The following is a 20,071-nucleotide window of genomic DNA, read 5'->3' as shown; positions in this document are numbered from 1 at the left end:
TTGCATAGAAAGCGTCTCTTGGTTCTTTGTGACAGCGGCTTGCACCCCGGACTTTACAGTGGGTACTATTTTAGGCCCGTTTTACAGGTGAGGAAATAGGCATCGAGAGATCACACAACTTGGCCAAGATCATCAGGCTTGAAAATGTTGATGTTGGCTTCAAACCCTCTTCAGGGAACAAATGACACATTTGGCTAGGATGAGAAATTTGTCCTAGAAAATCTTAGGAGCCGGCCTGAGTGAAAAAGGAAAAGTTGATCCTCTACAGCACCAGAATCAAGACTTCCTCAGCACCAGAACTGATACTCGTCTTCTCCCACACCCCAGGATATGAGCGCTAAATCACTTTCAATTTCCACAAAGATAAACATAAACTGTACACAGATGAATTCAGTATGTCTTCCATTCTTCGTAAAGCTGAGGTTTTTCTGAAATGTCTGATGTGAAATCACTCTGTTCTAACATTGCAGACTGGCTAAACCAACCGAAAGCTGATTCAGGAAGCACTTACTTCTCGAATATCACAGAGACTAACCTAAAAAAAAACAGTAAATAAATATTAAGTTTGATATTAAAAAAGTGCTTTCAGATAAGGTTTAAGAATAACCTTGTACAACCCAATTCATTACTTTATCATATTCTTGAATTCTTTGCTTTATGTGAGAAAGTTTATTCTTTTTTTTTTCAGCTGAACTTTTTATTTCTATTTTTTTAAAAATATATATATTTTTTAAAATATATTTTATTCATTTTTCACAGAGAGGAGGGGAGAGAGATAGAGAGTTAAAAACATCAATGAGAGAGAAACAACGATCAGCTGCCTCCTGCACACCTCTACTGGGGACCAAGCCTGCAACCCAGGTATATGCCCTTGACTGGAATCGAACCCGGGACCCTTCAGTCCACAGGCGGACGCTCTATCCACTGAGCCAAACCGGTTAGGCTTCAGCTGAAGAAAGTTTATTCTTTAGATAATCACAGCACTCTTTTTTTTTTTTTTTTTTTTCCCAGAAACGTAGGGTCCTTCTTTTTTTTCTTAAATTCTTCATGGATTCTTGAAATTCTCTCATGTTCCTGTTGGTTTCCCGAATGATGTGGCAGTCTGCTCATCACTGTGTCCAGCTCATCAAACTTCCTCAAGACGGCCTGCACTTCTGCAGAGAGCTCCTTGTACTCTGAAAACTGGTCTTGGAACACAGCCTTAGAGCACCCCCGTTCATCATCTGTCCGAATCACAGGGTATTTTGCCACATAGTCAGGCAACATGATAGGTTTGGGAATGTGGCCTGAGGGGACATGTCCACTCAGTATTTCAGGTTTCATACTTGTTGGTCTCAATTCTTTGAAATGAACTTCTTGGTCTCTCTGTCTGTCACTGGCGATGGCCATTTCACGTTTTTCTTTTCGATGGAAATGATGGCTCACTTATCTCCTGTTGTTCCATGTATTCTCTATGTCTCCGAGCTGCCTCATGCCTCCATAACTTTAGGCAAACCAAAGCACTGATGGAATAAACAATCATGGTGACAAACAGGAAGACCATCGCTGCTGCCTGTCCTCCTTCTACCCGACAGAACATTGCATTCATTGGTGTATTAAATCCTGGATAGTAGCAGAGTCCACCTTGGTTGATATCATTCACATAGACTATGGCTGCAGCCATATACAAAATAAACAAGGCAATGTTAATTCCAGACTCAGTCAGGGGCCACCAGTTAGAGTCCAAAAGAATGGTCTGATAATACATGGACATGCCAAGAACCAGAATAATAATGGTGGTGATCCAAGCTAATCCAGCAACCACGAGTATAAAAGGAGTTTTGGGGCCACTGTAGTAGTAGCCCCCATATGCACTGCCCAGGCCACCAAAGCCTCCCATGGCCGTGGGCGGGGAATAGCCAAACATGTTGTACCACTCACTGTCCTTATGAACGTAAGCTGTGACACAGGCGAAGACGCCCGCCCCCAGCAGCAGCTCCACCACCCCGAGGATTCTCAGCAGGCCAGGCCAGGACTTCATGTAGGAGTACCTCAGGTTGTAGGCCTCCACCTTCTCACTGTACATTAGAGCTGTATGTCGGCCCAGAGACCCATAGGGATCCTGGGAAAGCATCGCTTCAGCCTCTTTCCGGGAATTAAAGGTTCCTTCTGACCCTCGGTAAGGATCTTTGTCGGAGTTGGAGGGTGAGTGGTGGTTTGGTCTCCCTGGAGAGGATGGAGGCGAACACTCCACTCAGTCTGAGATGTATCTGATGTCTGACGCCTGCTTATCCCATTCTGGGTCCCTTTTCTTCCCTCTGAAGAAGTACTTCCAGGACTCAGGGACGAAGCGCCTTACGGGTTTGAGGTCTGGTGCTATGGCCGGTTCCTCTGTGTCACTTGAGTAGAAGTCAGGGCCAAAAGGTGGCTGTAATGGGAGAGGGCGTGGTGGCAAAGGATCAGCGCTCACAGCCAGCTCACTGTCACGGAGAGTCTGGAGGGTTCTTATGGTGCCATCTTCATGGGCCAAGTCCCTGGGGAGGTCATTGTAGTGCCTGTCTCAATTCCTGGATCTCCCATCCTTTGAAGACATTTGTGATTTCTATACTGCGCCTGCGTCTGGGCTCGGCCTCAGGTTAAGGTGGGACAGGGAGTCCAGCGATGTGGGCCGAGGAAGCTCTGAGGGGTCCAGGACCCCCCACTCCATCTGTGCACCTGCTGGGAGGCGCTGGCCCGCCCGCCTCCATTGATTTTTAGAGAGAGTGGAAGGGAGGGAGGGAGGGAGAAAGAGAGAGAGTGAGACAAACATTGATGTGAGAGAGATGCATCAATTGTTATCTCCCACATGTGCCCTGACCTGGTTCGGGGATGTACCCTGCAACCCAGGTCCGTGCCCTGGACCGAGAGTCAAACCTTCCACCCCTCAGTGCCCAGGCCTGCACCACATGTGCAGGGCTGTGGAAGCTTTTTGTTTCTTCTTCCTCCTCTTCTTCGTCTGCATCTGTGTCTTCTTCCTAATACAGGGCATATTTAATGGTACCTACAGCCTTCAAGGAGTCTCTGGTGCAGGAAGCAAAGAGCCTGGCAGCAGGTAGTGAGCAGGAGTGGGTGGAGCTGGACAGAGCTGGGCCTGAGCCCCAGACCTGGACACCCAACCTGAGGGAAGGGCGGCTTTGGGATGTCCTGCTCAAGGCCAGGCATCAGAATCAGATTTTCACATTCCTCTCTTCCTCTTTCTCCTCAGATAAAAATGTGACGGCTGTAGGAAGGAGACAGGAAGAAATAAATGGAACTCTCAGAAAGCTGATAGAACTGCCAGAAGTACATGAAGTCAGTGGGGGAATTTTGTGTGAAATCTGAGTCATAGTTTTTTCATCAAGATCGATAAGAAAACCAAATGGAGTGAATCTGTTGTGCGTGAAACTGGGGTTTGCTGTGTGGTTGAGTGGCTGATTGTTCTGTGTCCCCGCCATGGCACACACCCAGGCTTGAGCCATCAGTGCCAGGAGCATAGAGGGCACCCGGGGTCCGGAGAAGCAATAGACCTGGACCTATGTTTACAAATACAAATGGTACACAGATCAATGGTTATTGGAAGAATGTGAGTCATTATTTGTAAAGTCTTAGAGCATCCGGGGCAGAGCAAAGACACACAGGTGAGACACCTTAGTATTAGCTATAAGTATACCGACAAGTCCCTTGGCTCTCTGTGTCAGGCAGGTCTCAGGAGGGGTAGCTGATAAATGCTGTTTTGCTGCAGACAATCAGCATTTCCTTTCTTCCCTGGGCTCCAAGGCAAGATAGTCCAGACAGAACTGAGAGAATCCTCTCCATGAGAGGTCTGTTTCCATCATGATAGTTCCTAGAACTGAAATGATCCAGAGTGTTTTCATTATTATTGATTTGCGATCAACAGAGAGAAACATCGATTGTTCCACGTATTTATGCATTTATTGATTGACTCTTGCATGTGCCATTCATATGTGCATTGTATTATGGAACCCACACACTTGGTATACTGGATTGATGCTTTAACCAACTGAGCTACCCAGACAGGGCCAGAGTGTGTTTTCACAATGACGGCCATAAGACCTGACTGCCTTCTGTTTACCTGCCCGTCCCATTCTGGGAAAATTTGGCCTCAACACAAAGCCCAGGATTACAGTATGGCGCCATCCCAATGGTCACCAAGACAAGGTGGACACTGACACTTCCTAGGAAAGAGCCCCCATAGCGCTGTGAGACCACACTATCCAACCAAAAGGTTGGCCATCCACGCATCCTTCAAATTGACTTTTCATCAAAAAGGGGGACCGTGGATGAAAAATGGGTTCTATGTAAAGTAACCCACAGGGTGATGCGATCATAAATTCCTAGCTGGCAGGTCATGGCGGGGGTCACATCCCAGGCATATACTTTTTAGTAAAAGGTTTGTTTTCCTTAAGCAAGCCCTGTCCATTGCTTCTGTGCATCTAGGTGAACTCACCTTTGAAATAACTACTCTCAAGAGAGCACAATCTGGCCTGGCCGGTGTGGCTCAGTGATTGACTGTGGGCTCATGAATGAAAAGGTCACCAGTTCAATTCCTAGTCAGGGCACATGCTCTGGTTATGGGCACGAAACCCAGCAGAAGGCATGTAGGGGGCAGCCACTGGATGCTTCTCTCTCATCAATGTTTCTATCTCTCTCTTCCATTCCCTTCCTCTCTGTAAAGTCAATAAAAACATCTTTATTGTTTTTTTTTGTAAAGAAGAGACCACACTCTGGTTGACTGTCCTGTAATCCAATCCCCACCTGCTTTCTCCCAACTTCATGTAACCTTCCTTACATCCCCTCCTTCATTTCAAATGCAGAGGAGATGCTGAGACACTGTTATTCTCCAGAGCATTTTAGATCTTGTGCAGTTTGGCTCAAATAAATTTTCCCTAAAATCCTTTAAAAAAAATTACAGCCTTAAAAAGGAAGGGCATTTTGGCCCATATTCCAACCTGCATGACCCTTGAGGACACTATGCTAAGTGAAATAAAGCCGTCTAAGGAAGATAAACATTGTGTGATTCCACTTAAATGAAGCACTCAAATCCATAGTGATGGGAAGTAGAATGGCAGTTTGCAGGGCCTGGGAGGTGGGGGAATGGGGAGTTATTGTTTAGTAGGTATTGAGTTTCTGTTTTATAGGATGAAGAGAGTTCTGGAGGCTGCTTGCACAACAGTGTAAATATAATTTAATGCTATTGAACTATATCCTTAAATATGGTTAAGGTGGCCCTAACCGGTGTGGCTCAGTGGATAGAATGTCAGCCTGTGGACTGAAGGGTCCCAGGTTTGATTCTGGTGAAGGGCATGTACCTTGGTTGCGGGCACATCCCCAGTAGGATGTATGCAGGAGGCAGCTGATCAATGTTTCTCTCTCATTGATGTTTCTAATTCTCTATCCCTCTCCCTCCTCTCTGTAGAAAATCAATAAATTACTTTTTTTAAAAAATAGGACAAGAAATAAAAAATGTTAAAAAAATGATTAAGGTGGTTAATGTTATTTTTTTAAGATGTGTGTGTGTGTGGGCAGAAGAGAGGACCATGGGCAGCATCAGGAGGGCTGGGCAGCCCACAGCAGGGCTGCAGGGATGGGGCCAAGACTGCAGGACCCCAGGGCCTTAGGGCATGAGGGTCTTGCAGAAGCAAGAAGGGTGCAGGCTTGGGAAGCTACAGCCCCAGGAATTGATCAACACAGAGACTTGGCATAGGGTGCAAGACATTGTTTGGGAATGTGAAGAGTCATTTACAAGTAACACAGACACATGAATAAATGTTTTTGTATATTAAAGAGAGTAGAGCGTAGTCCTCACAAACATGGGATTGGGATCAGGAAGACTTGGGCTGGAGTCCTAGCTCTAGCACTACTGTGAGACTTGGGCTAACCCGAGTTCAGGTGAAAACCTAGACTTTGTGATGGTTTCCTTCACGTCCCAATGGGAGCCACCATGGCGCCCACCACGTGGAATGTGTGAGAGTATTTGATGAGGGAACTCGTAAGGAGCCTGTGGTAGACACACCATCAATATTAGCTGAGTGATTAGTCAACACAAATGTCCTCAACCTCAAATCATTTCCAAAACATTCCTTCCATCTTTTCTTCTGTGTCTGGTTTTATTGTTTCTTTGGTTTTAAGACTCCTCAGCTGTGTGTTTCCTTGTCTGATGATCTTCTCCTTCTGCCCCAACAGGACAAGGGGACTGTCACTTGGCTTGGAGTGGGATGAAGTGAGAGGTGAGTACCTTCTCTAACTAGCAGCTGGCAGAGCCCAGCAGACAGGGAAACACAGTGGATTGAGTCCATCTTGGCACTTGAGGCCTTCCTTCCCTGAAAGAAACTCCAGAGACAGAGCCTCTCGCTGCTCCCTGATGCTCAGCTGGCTCACCTCCGACCCCACAATTTGTTTTCTCTTCCCCAAGGGTGAAGCGACACCTCCTTCCAGCTGGACACAGACTGGTGAGCTGAAGGGGAAACTCTGAGATCCCACTGCTGACACCATGACCTCAGAAGCTGACGGGATCTGCCCAGGTAGTCAGCTTCCTCCTCTCTAGCTGGTTCCTGCTTATGATCTAGAATTGAGGGAGGCACCTCCAAACTGGGTTAAGCTACACAGAAATCAAGAACCTCAAAGGGGTTTGATGAGTGTCCTTGAGCCCCCAAGAGGGGTCAATGGGAGTCCCCTCAACCAAGAGTCTGTGCGAGGGCCTCCTTCCTGGCTCTCTCCTCAGGCTACTCACTGCCTCCCATCCTCTGCAACTCATGCAATGTCTCCAACAAGGTCAGGACAGCCCATGGGAGGTGGGAATTTCTTGTCCCCTGTACCTGGAACCTGCTAGTTCCTGGTGGAAACCTTCCCCTCAAAAGAACTACCACCACCCACAGCTGTGCTGGGTCCCTGACCTGTGCTAGGAATTATAAATACCTGCATACCAGGTGTGACTATCTCAGGCACACCCTGCAGAGGCCTGCTTTGTTATTCACCACACCCACACCCACCACATTCAAGAAATACACCCATTTAATGCTCTGGGTTCCCTCCATCTAAGTCCTGGTTTCCTTGTTCCCTTAGTGGGTGAAGCAAGAAAAGGAAATAACAACCCTCCCCCCACCAAAATCAACACTGCATTTTCTAGGCAACCAAATCACCCCCCAGGGGAGGATAAAACTTGTTCCTGTTGCAGCATAAGGGAGGAGAGGACAGATCAGAAGCCTGCATCTACTGAGCAATCTCTCAGGTCCCTGAGGGAGGCTGGAGCTGGTGGATTCCTGAGGATAAACAAGATGACCTCTTGTTTAAGAAGTGGGCAAGGGTGGGGTCAGAGGTGCCCATGGGAGCTCTAGCCCCGGAGACCAGCCTGGAGGGCAAGAAAATACTGATTGATCCCAGAATTAAAGCTGAGGCTCCAACCCCCACCCACCTGAAGACGCCCCTCCATTGCCCACCTTGGAGCACCTGTGAGAAGCAGGAAGAATCCTCTTTGCCTGGTAGTTTTACTCATCAGTGGTGTGTGGACTGAAATATTACTTTCAAATTTTAAAAAATCCCATAGGTAAACTCTAGGGTAGAATGCAGAAATCTCATGAATTTTCGAAACATAAGGAGGCTTTGACCTCATGTAAGGAAATGTCTGATGGGTGACCTTGGATGCCACCTCTGAGCTTTCTGCTTCTTGGCTTGGGCCTTCACTTGTCCTAGTTTCGCTTTCTTTTTCTGTGAAATAAGAATAATGTCCCTTGTGTGTATATGGCAGATACACATTTACAACCTGTCTCTGTGCACACAAAACATACACCAGTCCCCAGTCCCTTATCTGCATTTCCAGAGTTTCCAAATCCCTGAGAGTCACACATTTTTTTAATCCTCACCCGAGGATATTTTTTTCATTGATTTTTTAGAGAAAGTGGAAGTGAGAGAGAAAGAGACAGAAATATTGATGAGAGACAAACACATTGATTGGTTGTCTAATTAGGGCTCAGGCCCTAGAGCAGTGGTTCTCAACCTTCCTAATGCCGCGACCCTTTAATACAGTTCCTCATGTTGTGGTGACACCCAATTTCATTGTTACAAATTGAACATATTTAAAGCATAGTGATTAATCACAAAAACAATATGTAATTATATATGTGTTTTCCAATGGTCTTAGGTGACCCCTGTGAAAGGGTCGTTCGACCCCCAAAGGGGTCTCGACCCACAGGTTGAGAACCGCTGCCCTAGAGGAACCTGCAATCTATATATGTGCCCTTGACTGGAACTGAACCCGCAATCCTTTGGTCCTCAGGCCGACACTCTCACCAGTGTGCCAAAGTGGCAGGACAAGTCACACAGTTGTTTTATAGATCTTTTTGTTATTTAAAATATGTAGCCGAAACTGGTTTGGCTCAGTGGATAGAGCGTTGGCCTTTGGACTGAAAGGTCCCAGGTTCGATTCCGGTCAAGGGCATGTACCTGGGTTGCGGGCACATCCCCAGTAGATGTGCAGGAGGCAGCTGATCGATGTTTCTCTCTCATCGATGTTTCTAACTCTCTATCTCTCTCCCTTCCTCTCTGTAAAAAAATCAATAAAATATATTTTTAAAAATATGTATATGTTAATTTTTAGAGAGAGAGAGAGAAAGAAGTGGGGGAGGGAGAGATCTGGTGTCTCTCCCTCACTCATAAGGACAGCAGTCATATTGGAATAGGGTCCCACACATATGACCTCCTTTAATCTTCATTACAAAATACAGTCACATGGGCAGTCAGGGCTTCAACATATAAATTTGGGGGGTCACAGTTCAATCTATAACACTAGGTGAATCACCAAATTACCCCAGGTTAAGAAAAAAAGTCCCCCAGGTGACAGCCACTGAGGAAGATGAACATTTAACCATCTGGTTTATACTCAATTCCATTTCCATTCTACCTCGCTTTTTTCCAACCTTATCCATTTTTCTTTCCATCTAGAGGGCAAAGACTTTGTTGATGTTGTTGAGTATTTAAATGACCCAGGGAACAAAGAGAAATTTCAACGCCTGCTGAGTGATGAATCCTGGGAGAGAATTGTGGCTGCGGCCAAGCTGTCCAGGTAACCTCCAGGGGATGCCTGTGTTGTCACACCATCTCCCCTGCATCTAGATTCCTCTGGCAGGCACACTCCTCCAGGCAGGATCCTGTGCTTGGAGTTGAAGAAGTTCCTTCTCAACAGTCCATGAGGAACATTTCCTTCATATCATTCGTTGGCAGACAAAGGCCTCAGATTGAGAAGAGATGAGGCCTGCAGAGTGCAGGTTGCATGACTTTGGGCCCGTTACTTAACCACTCTCTGTCTTATGTTCTATTTCATTGTGAGGAGAATAAGATCATGTGTGTAAATGGTTTAGCCTAATGACTGACACATAGTACGTGGGCTGTTCACATGAACTTTTAAAAGGGTGTTGGGAATAGACAGGGCCCAAGCGTCTTCTTGCTGGATGTGAGAGCCACACAGGACTTCCTTTGGGACAAGCCAGAAAATTCCTGGCACAGTTTGTGTCCCTGGGGATTGTGGCTAGAGAGCCTGCTCTCCCTAAGAAAGGGATTGTACAGACTCTGCAGGGTCCTGCTGGCCTGGAAGGGGAAGAGCTGGAGTGAAGCTGGACCGTGTTGGGTTGAATCCTGACTGTATCTCTGCCCGGCTCTGGGGCTCTGGGCTTATGTCATCTCCCTCTTCAATGGAATAGCAAGTCCATCTGATAGGACTATGGTGAAGGCCTTGGGGTGAACTGCAGGGTCAAGGCTGAGGAAGCAGGTACAGTCATCCTGTCTGGAGGCCCAGAGAGGCTTGGAGCAGGGTCAGATCCCGGGGTCTGGGTGGAGCAAGGGTGGGTCCAGGTTGGAGGACTGGAAGGAAGGCTCGGCAGTGGGGCTGGGACTACAGTGAGGCAGCAGAGGATTCTGGGCAGAAGACTGAGGAGGCCAGGGGCCTAGTGGAGGGCCATGTGGAGGGGTTTTGGGGGTCATATTTCTTCCTTCCCTGATTTGATCCCCTCTCTGCTGGGGGAAAAGGGCTCTGGGTGATTATGTCCTCCAACCCTGTCTGCCAGCTGGAGGGTTCCTGATCTCCCTGTGGGACCCTCTTCTCTTCTCCATGAGTAACCCTGACCAGAGGGAAGGCAGTATGGCTTAGTGACCGCTTCCAGTCAGAATGGTGACTGCCAATGTGGAGTAACTGAGGGATTCTGAGTAGACAGACAGGTTCCCACCATAGAGGACAGGGCTTCCTGCACCAGCTCATCCCATCGGGGTATCAGCCTTAGCAATTCATACACCTGCCTTCGTTAATCACCTGACCTTCATTATTACAGGGATGAGGCAGATTCACTCTATGCAGACTTGCACCAGCTGGAAACACTCATGTCCTTAGAGGACAAAGACATGCCCTCAGCAGACCAGCTGCATGGGGAGAGCTTTATGAAGGAGTTTCCTCAGGTGAAACAGGACCTTGAGGAATGCATTTGAAAGCTCTATGCACTTGCAGATGAGGTTGACAAGGTGCACAGGGACTGCACCATATCCAAATTGGCGGCCTCTTCCACCGGCGCTGTGTCTGGCCTTCTGACCATCGCTGGCCTATGTCTGGCACCTGTGTCAGAAGGGGTTAGTCAGGGGCTTTCGGCAACTGGGGTGGGACTGGGGGCAGCAGCTGCTGTGACTGGTGTGACCACCGAGATCGTGGAATACTCAAAAAACAAGTCAGCAAAAGCCAAAGCCAGCCACCTATTGGCAATTGGCAGTGACACAGAGAAGGTGGTCGGGGAGGTTCTAAGTCGCAACACACCCAAAATTGCTTCCTTAGCACCGAAGTGCTTCCAATCCCTGGAAGATATTGTAGAATGCTGGTGCCTCCAATCTGGCCAAATCCAATCCCCGCTTAGCAGTCAAGGCCACCCGCTTCTTGCGCACGGGGGCAGTCTCAGCCAAAAGAGACAAACAGCTACAGAAAGCTTTTGGAGACACTGCTCTGGCCATGAGCAAAGGAGCCAGGATGTTTCATATAGCCACTGCAGGTTTTTTTTTTCGTGGATGTGATCCACCTAGTGAAAGAGTCAATGCACTTACATGAGGGCTCAAAGGCTCAGTTGGCTGAAGAGTTGAGGCAGCAGGCCCAGGAGCTGGAGAGGAGGTTGGAAGAACTCACCCGCATTCACACAAGTCTACAGGAGGACCTGACTCTGTGATCCCCAAACAGTGCAGGGAGAGGGTGTGTGGGAGACAAAGGCATGGACTTGTCTTGTTAAAGGGGAAAAGCTGGAGAGATAAAATGGATGGAACTGCATTTCAAGGAGTTTGATATTTCTATAGCTGAGCACAGTGAAGGAGGGGTTCCTGCAGATGGCAGTTGGGTCAAAGAGAAGGAAGGAACCTGGACTTGGAATCAGGGAAGAGAGAGGACAAGAGAGTGGGGCGGGGGGGGGGGGGGTGTCTTTATTTTGACTAAAAAAAGACATTGGGGTCATTATAAAGACAGAAAAGTAGAGGAATAAGCACCGAGAAGGCCAGAACTACTAAAAAGTTGACTATGGAAGTAGGCAAAAGAGGGGATATGGGAGTTACAGTGGCTCCTGGATTGGCCCTGTCCAGGGTTCAATGTCCCAGCAGGAACCCCGTCTCTCCCTGGTCCAGGTCTCTAGCCCTGCTTTCCAATTACAGCTCACCTTTGTTTTGTTTTTTTCTCTTTTTGTTTTTGTTTTTTTTAAAAAAATATATTTTATTGATATTTTACAGAGAGGAAGGGAGAGGGATAGAGAGTTAGAAATATCGATGAGAGAGAAAGATCGATCAGCTGCCTCCTGCACACCCCCAACTGGGGATGTGCTCGAAACCAAGGTACATGCCCTTGACCGGAATCAAACCTGGGACCCTTCAGTCCGCAGGCCGACGCTCTATCCACTAAGCCAAACCGGTCAGGGCTGCTTTACAATTCCAGCTCACCTTTGTCTTCCAGCAGTTCATCTTAGGTAGGCAGTGACTTTTTTTTTTCTCTAAATTACTATATATAGTTTAATGAAAAATAGTAATGATTGTGTAACCAAATAGCTAAAAGTATAATCACAGGTGTTTTAACAATTTCCTGATTAGTACACAATCAACAGAGCAACATACCTATATGAATAGATCATGTACATTGACCTTGAAACACTATGGGTGGCTTAGGAGTGGTCCAAGCAATTATTCAAGAGATCCAAGTATGGTCACATCTACCCAAGCAAAAGAAGAGATTACAGACATTTTCTTATGTCTTACATAGAAATTCATATGTTATTAGACAGACATTAGTTAGTTATTCAACTTCATTAAGAAAATAAATCTAAAAGATAATGAATTGTTTATTATTCATTTTCTATATCTGCATAGGCACAAGCTAAAGGCATTGAAGTTCTCGTTATTAGAAATAATAACCAATTAATATATGGTAATTCATTCTTCCTCTTATTTTCTCTTTCAGTCCCTACCCAAACCTTACATTGTCAATGCAGTAAAAATGATAGAACAAATTTTCAATTAGGGAGCGCAAGGCATAAGTCTAGAAACATACTATTAAATGTTTGGTGTTGGGGCTTCATCAGGAAACAAAGATAAAAAACCTTCATTGACCTTACAACCTCAGATTTGTGTTGAAATAGGTATAATTATTGCTTTTAGAGTTATGAATGGAGCTGCTCAAATACATATCCTATATAATAAAGAGGTAATATGCAAATTGACTGTCATGCCCTCGCACAAGATGGCCACCCCCATGTGGTCACAAGATGGCCGTCACAAGATGGCTGGCAGGGGAGGGCAATTGTGGGTGACCTGGTCAGCAGGGGAGGGCAGTTGGGGGCAATTGGGCTGGCAGGAGAGCTCTTAGGCATCAATCAGGCTGGCAGGGGAGCGGTTAGGGGCAATCAGGCAGGCAGGCAGGTGAGAGGTTGGGAGCCAGCAGTCCTGGATTGTGAGAGGGATGTCTGACTGCCCATTTAGGCCCAATCTCATATAGGGATCAGGCCTAAACCGGCAGTCGGGCATCCCCTGAGGGGTCCCAGATTGGAGAGGGTGCAGGCTGCGCTGAGGGGAAAACACCACCCCCCACCTCGCCCCGTGCATGAATTTCATGCATGGGGCCTCTAGTTCATAATAAAGTATGTTCTTAAAGAACTGCATTATAGCCAGGGGATTTGTATGTTCTTTTTTTTCTTTAATTTAAATTCTTTATTGTTTAAAGTATTACATAAGTCTTCTTTTCCCCTCATTGACCACTCCGGGGCCACCCCCACCACGACCCCTCAGGAGTGACATGAAATTTTTTTAAAATTTTTTAATTTTTCAATTACAGCTGACATACAATATTATATTAGTTTTAGGTGTACAATATAGTGATTAGAAAGTGATCACCTGCTAAGTCTAGCAGACATATGGCATCATTCATAGTTATTACAATGTTATCCCCTATAGGCAGTGACTTCCTGATTATGCTGCTGCTGCTGCTGATGATGATGATGGCTGTGATGTTAGTGGTGCTGACAGCGGAATGGGTAGAACATTTGACAAGTTGCTGGTGCTCTTTGGGGCCAGGATGCTCTGAGAGACCAATGAAAGTACAATGAATCTGCAAATGCTGTTGGAACAGTGGTTAATTTAAAAAAAAGAAAAGTGAAAACAGGTCAAGGAGGTCTACCAATCCGGCCCTGAGACACAGCCTCTCCATCAGTGGGGTAGGTGGTGGGACACAATGATATTTTACACCCTTGTGTTCCTCCCACCTTGTGTTCTGTAGACTTTGGTTCAATAAGGTGGACTGGTACACTGAGCCTTCGTGGTGTGGATGATCGGGCTCATCTGGGCTCTGGGCATCTGGCTTCCCTTCCCCATGAGCCTGTCCTCCAGGAACTCTGAGAGCAAATCTTCCATTGCTCCTCCTGCTCGCTCACTGGGCTCCCACTCTCCCGTCCAGTCAAGTCCCTGAGACCTCGGTGCCCCGTAAGCTCCCCTGGGACACTCAGGGGAAGCTTCTGTACAGGTGGCCTGGGCTGAACACAGGCAGCTTCCTCGCCCAGCAGCTGGGACCCAGGATCCACTATAGGACATGAGGCTGATTAAGATGAGAAGGGCCTGTTTGCAGGTGTGAGACAGGGTCATCGATAAACAGAGAGACAGAGAGAGACAGGGAGACAGCAAACATTTCTCCCCAGATACCCTCACATTTTCCCTCCTGCAAGGGCTTCCACACGGTCTTCCTGTGTTTGCCCTTGTGGCACTGCCCCTGCCCTTGTCCACACTGAGCCAGAACAGCCCTTAGGGATACAGATCTTATCAAGCACCTGCTTCCAGCTCTTCAAGGGCTTCCCATTTCTCTGCACAAAAGCCCGAGGTCTCCACCAGCCAGAAGTGACCTGTTGGAGCCTGGGGTCCCTGAGGGCAGAGCTGAGACAAGGCTCCCTGAGGGTTGATTTGGGAAGTGATTCCCCGCAGCTGGACTGAGGGACACTGCCCCCCGGAGAGCACTCATGGGCTTTGCCTTCCGTGGGCCACAGCGAGGACCAGACCCTCACTGACAAGGAAACACCAGCTCTCCAGTGATATGAGCAAGGTGAGTCAACCAAGGTAAACAGAACAAAGGAGAAGGTTCCTTTCTGGGCCACTCAGGTCAGCATGACAGTGACCTCCCTGACCTTAGTGGGGCAAGCTGGAAACACACAGAGGCTTCCTCACTAGGGCCCAGTGTCTGATGGGCCCTGTGAAGAGCACAAGGATGTGTGAGCAGCCTATTGGGCGAGGTACCAGTTCTCACGAGGCACATGAAGAATGTGGTTGCTCTTTGGAAATCCTTTGACAGTGGATATCGATTCTTCTGGATCCTCCATCACTTCCTGCCAAACCAGCACTAAGGAGAGAACTTTTATATCAGGGCCTTGGCTTAATGTGAGGAGTCAAGGAAGGCTTCCCTGACGATGGGGCACCAAGGGTTGAAGAGGATGGGGAGGGAAGTGGGGGTGAGAGTATTTGGGGCAGAGGACCTGCGCCTGCAGGGGCTCTGGCTGGGAGGGAGGGCCACTCTGAAAGGACACTGATGGAACTGCAGGGTGGCCACTCGGCTTCCCTGCCAGGAGAAAGGGGCTGTGGTCGGAAAGCTGGGCATTGGAGAACTGGACGCTGCCAGGAGCCTCTGCAGGGACGGGAGGGGCGTGGTTGGCACAGACACCACTGCTGCTGGAGCTATGTGTCTGCAGCCCGGGGACCTGGAGGACAATGCCACAGAGCTGCTGCTTTTGAGATCAGCAGTAACAGGAAACCCACAAGCCTCAGGTGGGGAGGTGACGTCTATCGATGGCTGCACCAGGAAAGGGTCTGGGTGAGAGCACAGCTCATACTTCCTGGGGCTCCTGAAACTGTGAGAAGAGTCCAGTAGGTCCCGGAAACCAGCAGAGCAGGAGGGGTGGAGCCAGAGAAATACTTTAGTCCATCAGCTGGAGGCCAGGGCGGCAGGTCACATTCACAGTAACCATCCATATTGAGAGCAGGGACTCTCACCTCCAGGCAGCGCTGGCTGTTGGCCTCCAGAGCACAATGGCCAGGATGAGTTTGGGTTGAGTCCAGATGAGCAGGGGCAGAAGGCTCCTCCAGCCTCAGCCCTGCCCACTGACTCAGATCTCATGCCGTGCAGGCCCCTCTGTGTTCTCCTGGTCCCCTCTGCCTCCTACCCCCTCCTGTTGTCTACCCCATCCCTCTGGGCGGGGCAGTAGTTCTCAAAATCATTGTGGTAGTCACTATGTCTATTGGTCATTTTTTTCTTGTTCCCCCCTCTCCACCTCCCCAGCTCCTAGACACATAGTAGGATTATATTCCTGTCCTCCTTCTGGTTGGGTGGGATGTGTAACCAGAGCTCTGACCACTGTCTTCTTTTGTTGTTGTTTATTTGTTTTTTAATATATTTTTATTAATTTCAGAGACGAAGAGACAGGGAGTGAGAGATATGAACATCAATGATGAGAGAGAATAATTGGTGGGCTGCCTACTGGGGATTGAACTAGCATCCTCGGCATGTGCCCTGACCAGGAATTAAACCATTACATCCTAGTTCATAGGTCAATGCTCAATCACTGAGCCATGCCTGCCACTGACCCTTGACTTTTGAGTGGAAATAATATGTGTCAATTCTAAGTCACAGCATCTAATGCTGATAGAAGACCCCTTTTCTCTTCCGGCAATGTTCCAGAGACTGGCTGCTCCAATGTGCTCGAACTAGGAGGGAGGACTACAGGAGCAGACTGCATTGTGATCAGGAGGTAACCTTTGTGGCTCATGTGGAGAGTTTGTTACTGCAGCTAAACCTAGACTATCCTGGCTGATACAGTCAAAACCCCTGGAAACATGGTACTATTTGTAGAGCACTGTGAAAGCTGTATATCTTTATCTTCTCCTATAAGCTAGAATAATTATTAACAGTAGTGAATACCACTTATTGAGTGCTTAATATGCACTGGCACTATACGAGGTCCTTTGGCAAATGTTTTCTCATTAATCCCCACCACAGCCCTGTGTATTTGGTAACACAGACCTGTGTAGTATATTAGTCTCATCAATAGAGATGAAAGGACTAAGGCGAGGGGAGACTAAAGGTCAAGACCAGAGCTAGCAAGTGGCAGAATTAAGATTCAAATACAGGATCGTTTGAGCCCCAATCCTCAATCTTTCCACCACTAAACTGCCGTTATCTATAAAGCAGGAGTAGGCCAAGGAAGGAAAAAATAACCGTGCACTCTAAAGAGAAATGATCTCTTAATAGGAAAAACATTAACATCTGCCTTTTCTTAAAGTGAATGAGAAAGATGAATTGACAGGCTGAACAAAGGGGCCAGCTCCCTGGCGTGATGTCTCACAAAGGAATCTGCATGTTTTCACCCTTCTATTGGGCTCCCTGACAGGTGAGCAGCAGCAGCCACCAAAGGGTGGGGAAAAAATGGAAAGAGGATAATTTTGTCTATCACTTTTAAATGTTTCTGTGCAAGCTGGGCAATAGCACGCATCATGCGTTCACACATTGCAATGGTCTGCGTCTTGTGGGCCTGCCCTACTTCCTCACGCTGTCTGTCCTGCCTGCCTCAGATGCCCTTCCTCATTGCCAACCTGGTAACCCTCCAGGGTCCAGCTCCAGTGTCGCTGCATTGGCAGCCCTTCCTGTCCCTGACCCACCAGGCTGGGCTGTCCTCTGTCACCACTGCCGTGTCAGGTGTATGGTGGGGGCTCGTGCCTTCAATGTGAGCTCTTTGAGGACAGGACCTGATGGAGCTGTGTGTCTGCAGCCTGGGGACCCGGGGGACAGTGCCACGAAGAAGCTGCTTCCCATGTCAGCAGTGACAGGAGGCCCGGGAGCCCGAGCAGGAGGGGCTGATGGAGGCTTTCTTTATAAAATAAATATATATTCTTATTGATTTCAGAGAGGAAGGGAGAGGGAGAGAGAGATAGAAACATTAATGATGAGAGAGAATCATTGATTGCCTGCCTCCTGCATGCCCCCTCCTGGGAGCCCGCAACCCCTGCATATGCCCTTGACTGGAATCAAACCTGGGACCCTTCAGTCCTCAGGCTTAGGCTCTATCCACTGAGCCTAACATGCAGGGGCCACATAGTGTTTTCTCAGTGTCTAGTCCTTGTCTGCCCCTGGGGAGAAGATGAGTAACGCCTGTTCCTCATTCTCAAGGACTTTGCCATTGACAAGGGAGCTTCATGTGTGTCTCACTCCTCTCACCTGGCCACAGGCATGAAGCAGGGGCTCCCTGGGCCTGTGGGGTTGCAGAGCCAGGTCCCAGCTTTGGGATAATATGGGTGATGCTGGCAGCCTGGCAATGAGGGGCTGAGACCAGTGGTCACTTTCCGTGATGTTGGTAGGTGCTGTTGGCATAGAGTGCAGTGCCCTTTGCTGTGCAGCCCAAGGTGCCTGTAGTTGAGTCACTCTGATGACAGCACAAGCCCCCTGGGTTACATGCTCCCTGCCCACTCCCACTGCCCTATAAACAGGAGGAGGACAGGGAGATGGGGTCCCTGTTCTGGACACAAAACGCTTCCTGTCCAGCGTGTCTGAGCCAAGCTCCCCTCCCCACGTGTGGGAGAGACTGGGCCGGGCCGGGTGAGGGTGCTGGCTGAGTGCCTCCAGCTGGTGACTCCTCCAGCCCCCACCAGGTGATGCTGGTGGCACATGCCAGACTCCTTTTCCTGTGATTTTGGGGTTACTTTTCCCCTGAGTGGGGATTTTCCTCACATCCTGAGGGAGGCAGACTGGGTGGGGCTCACCTGGGGGCTGAGATGGCTTATTGAACAAAGAATTTGTCCAAGACCCCTCCTCCAAGCTGTAGTCATCCCAGGTGACCTTTCTTGTGATGTCGGGGGTCCAGCTGAGCCCTACGTAAAAGTCACTGGGTCTTTTGGGTCCCTAAGTGGGGTGATCTCAGCTCATGCCAATAGCAGCCCAGCTCACCGCATGTGGCTTTGTAGCCCCCACCCTCATTGTTCCGCCAGGAGACCGTGTTCACCGAGGCCACGGACGTTCGTCTGGGGTCCTTTCTTCGTTCTTATCAGAGGACCCTTTCGACAACAGGACTCCACTCCTGTGGGTCTGGCATGATTCTGCTCCTCACAGGGCATGTGCTGTGTCCAGCACCAGTCAGGCCAGTGAAAGGGGTAGGAACCAGGAGGAAGGCAGGTTACAGGAATAACAAGACAAAAAATAACTGTAAACAGGGCCAGAGGCCAACTCTGACACTTGCTCTGAGTCTTGTCCCCTCCCCTGAGTTGCCTGGTGCAAGGCCTGCCTCTCCCCTCACCTTGGCTTCCTCTTCTCTGAAACCAGCCCTTTGCTGGGGGATTATGTCAGGCTCTGGTGTGTGGTCCTCATGCAGTACCATCATCACTCTGCTGCCCCTCCCTGAAACACTGGGGGAGATGGCCCTTGCGCCCATGGACATTTCCTCAGGATGAGCAGGACTCATGGAGGGGCCATGCTGTCCTCTGAGGTCCATGCCCAGCCATGCCTTGGGGGGGGTAAGGAGGGCAAAGAGGAAAAGCCCATCAGCTGCACCACTTACAGGCGGAGCCATTTCCCTCCTGTTTCTTGATCTGTAAAATCCAGGTGGTGATTCCTGGAGCCGGTGTGAGAATCAAACAGGAAAGGCCGGGAAGGTGCCCACACGGTGCCTGGCACGCACTCAACCTGCGTCCCTTCAGTTTTCAGACGTTTCTGTGTGAAGGCGACACTGGGCTTTCTATAGAAAGATCTGCTGTCAACAGGATGCCGAGACTGGTTTGGCTCAGTGGATAGAGCGTCGGCCTGTGGACTGAAGGGTCCCGGGTTCGATTCCGGTCGAGGGCATGTGCCTGGGTTGCGGGCACATCCCCGGTGGGAGATGTGCAGGAGGCAGCTGGTCGATGTTTCTCTCTCATCGATGTTTCTAACTCTCTATCTCTCTCTCCCTTCCTCTCTGTAAAAAATCAATAAAGTGTATTTAAAAAAAAAAAAAAAAAAAAAAAAAGAAAGATCTGCTGTCAACAGGAAAGGGGCCCAGAGAGGGAACAGCCGGCTTCTCTCTGCCAACGCCCACAACCTTGTGCTCCCACAGACGGCCATGGCCACCAGGGAGGGCCTCCTCGAACAGGTCGCCGTGGTTCCGAGGCACTGACCCTGCCACGAGGGAGAGGGTCAGAGAGGCCTGATCTAAAGGGTCAGGGGAGACTAGACACAGTGGCCTTGGGCCTCCCCCAGGGGCCAGGGGAGCAGAGCCTGCAGGGGACAGTGGCCTCTGGGAGGGGAAGATGCCAGAGGGCTTCTCTGAGGATGTGATCCCAGAGTTGGGCTTTGAAGGATGAGCATGTTGTTCCAGGTGGGAGAAGCAGGTGCTCCTGGCAGAAGGACCTACAAAAGCAAATGTCTGGAAACTGCCTGGGCGGGGCCTTCAGTAGGAGCAGGTACCAAGGCAATGCAAGGAGACAATGAGCATCTTCTGTGTTCAGGGATGTGCTCATTGCTGGGGTCAGAAGGTGATTAAGGGGGGCATTTGGGGGCGTGTGG

The 20,071-nt window shown here is 48.9% G+C and overlaps 1 pseudogene; it reads right to left on the bottom strand.

Moving 5' to 3' along the window:
• Positions 1 to 596: 596 nt before the first annotated feature.
• LOC139007518 (MARVEL domain-containing protein 2-like) lies at positions 597 to 2,572 on the bottom strand (annotated as a pseudogene).
• Positions 2,573 to 20,071: the final 17,499 nt, after the last annotated feature.

The sequence above is a fragment of the Myotis yumanensis genome, unplaced genomic scaffold, assembly GCF_028538775.1.
Source record: "Myotis yumanensis isolate MYYU_CA2020_CCGP unplaced genomic scaffold, mMyoYum1.0.hap1 SCAF_3, whole genome shotgun sequence".
Taxonomy (NCBI): Eukaryota; Metazoa; Chordata; class Mammalia; order Chiroptera; family Vespertilionidae; genus Myotis; species Myotis yumanensis.
This window is presented reverse-complemented; position numbering and strand designations above follow the sequence as displayed.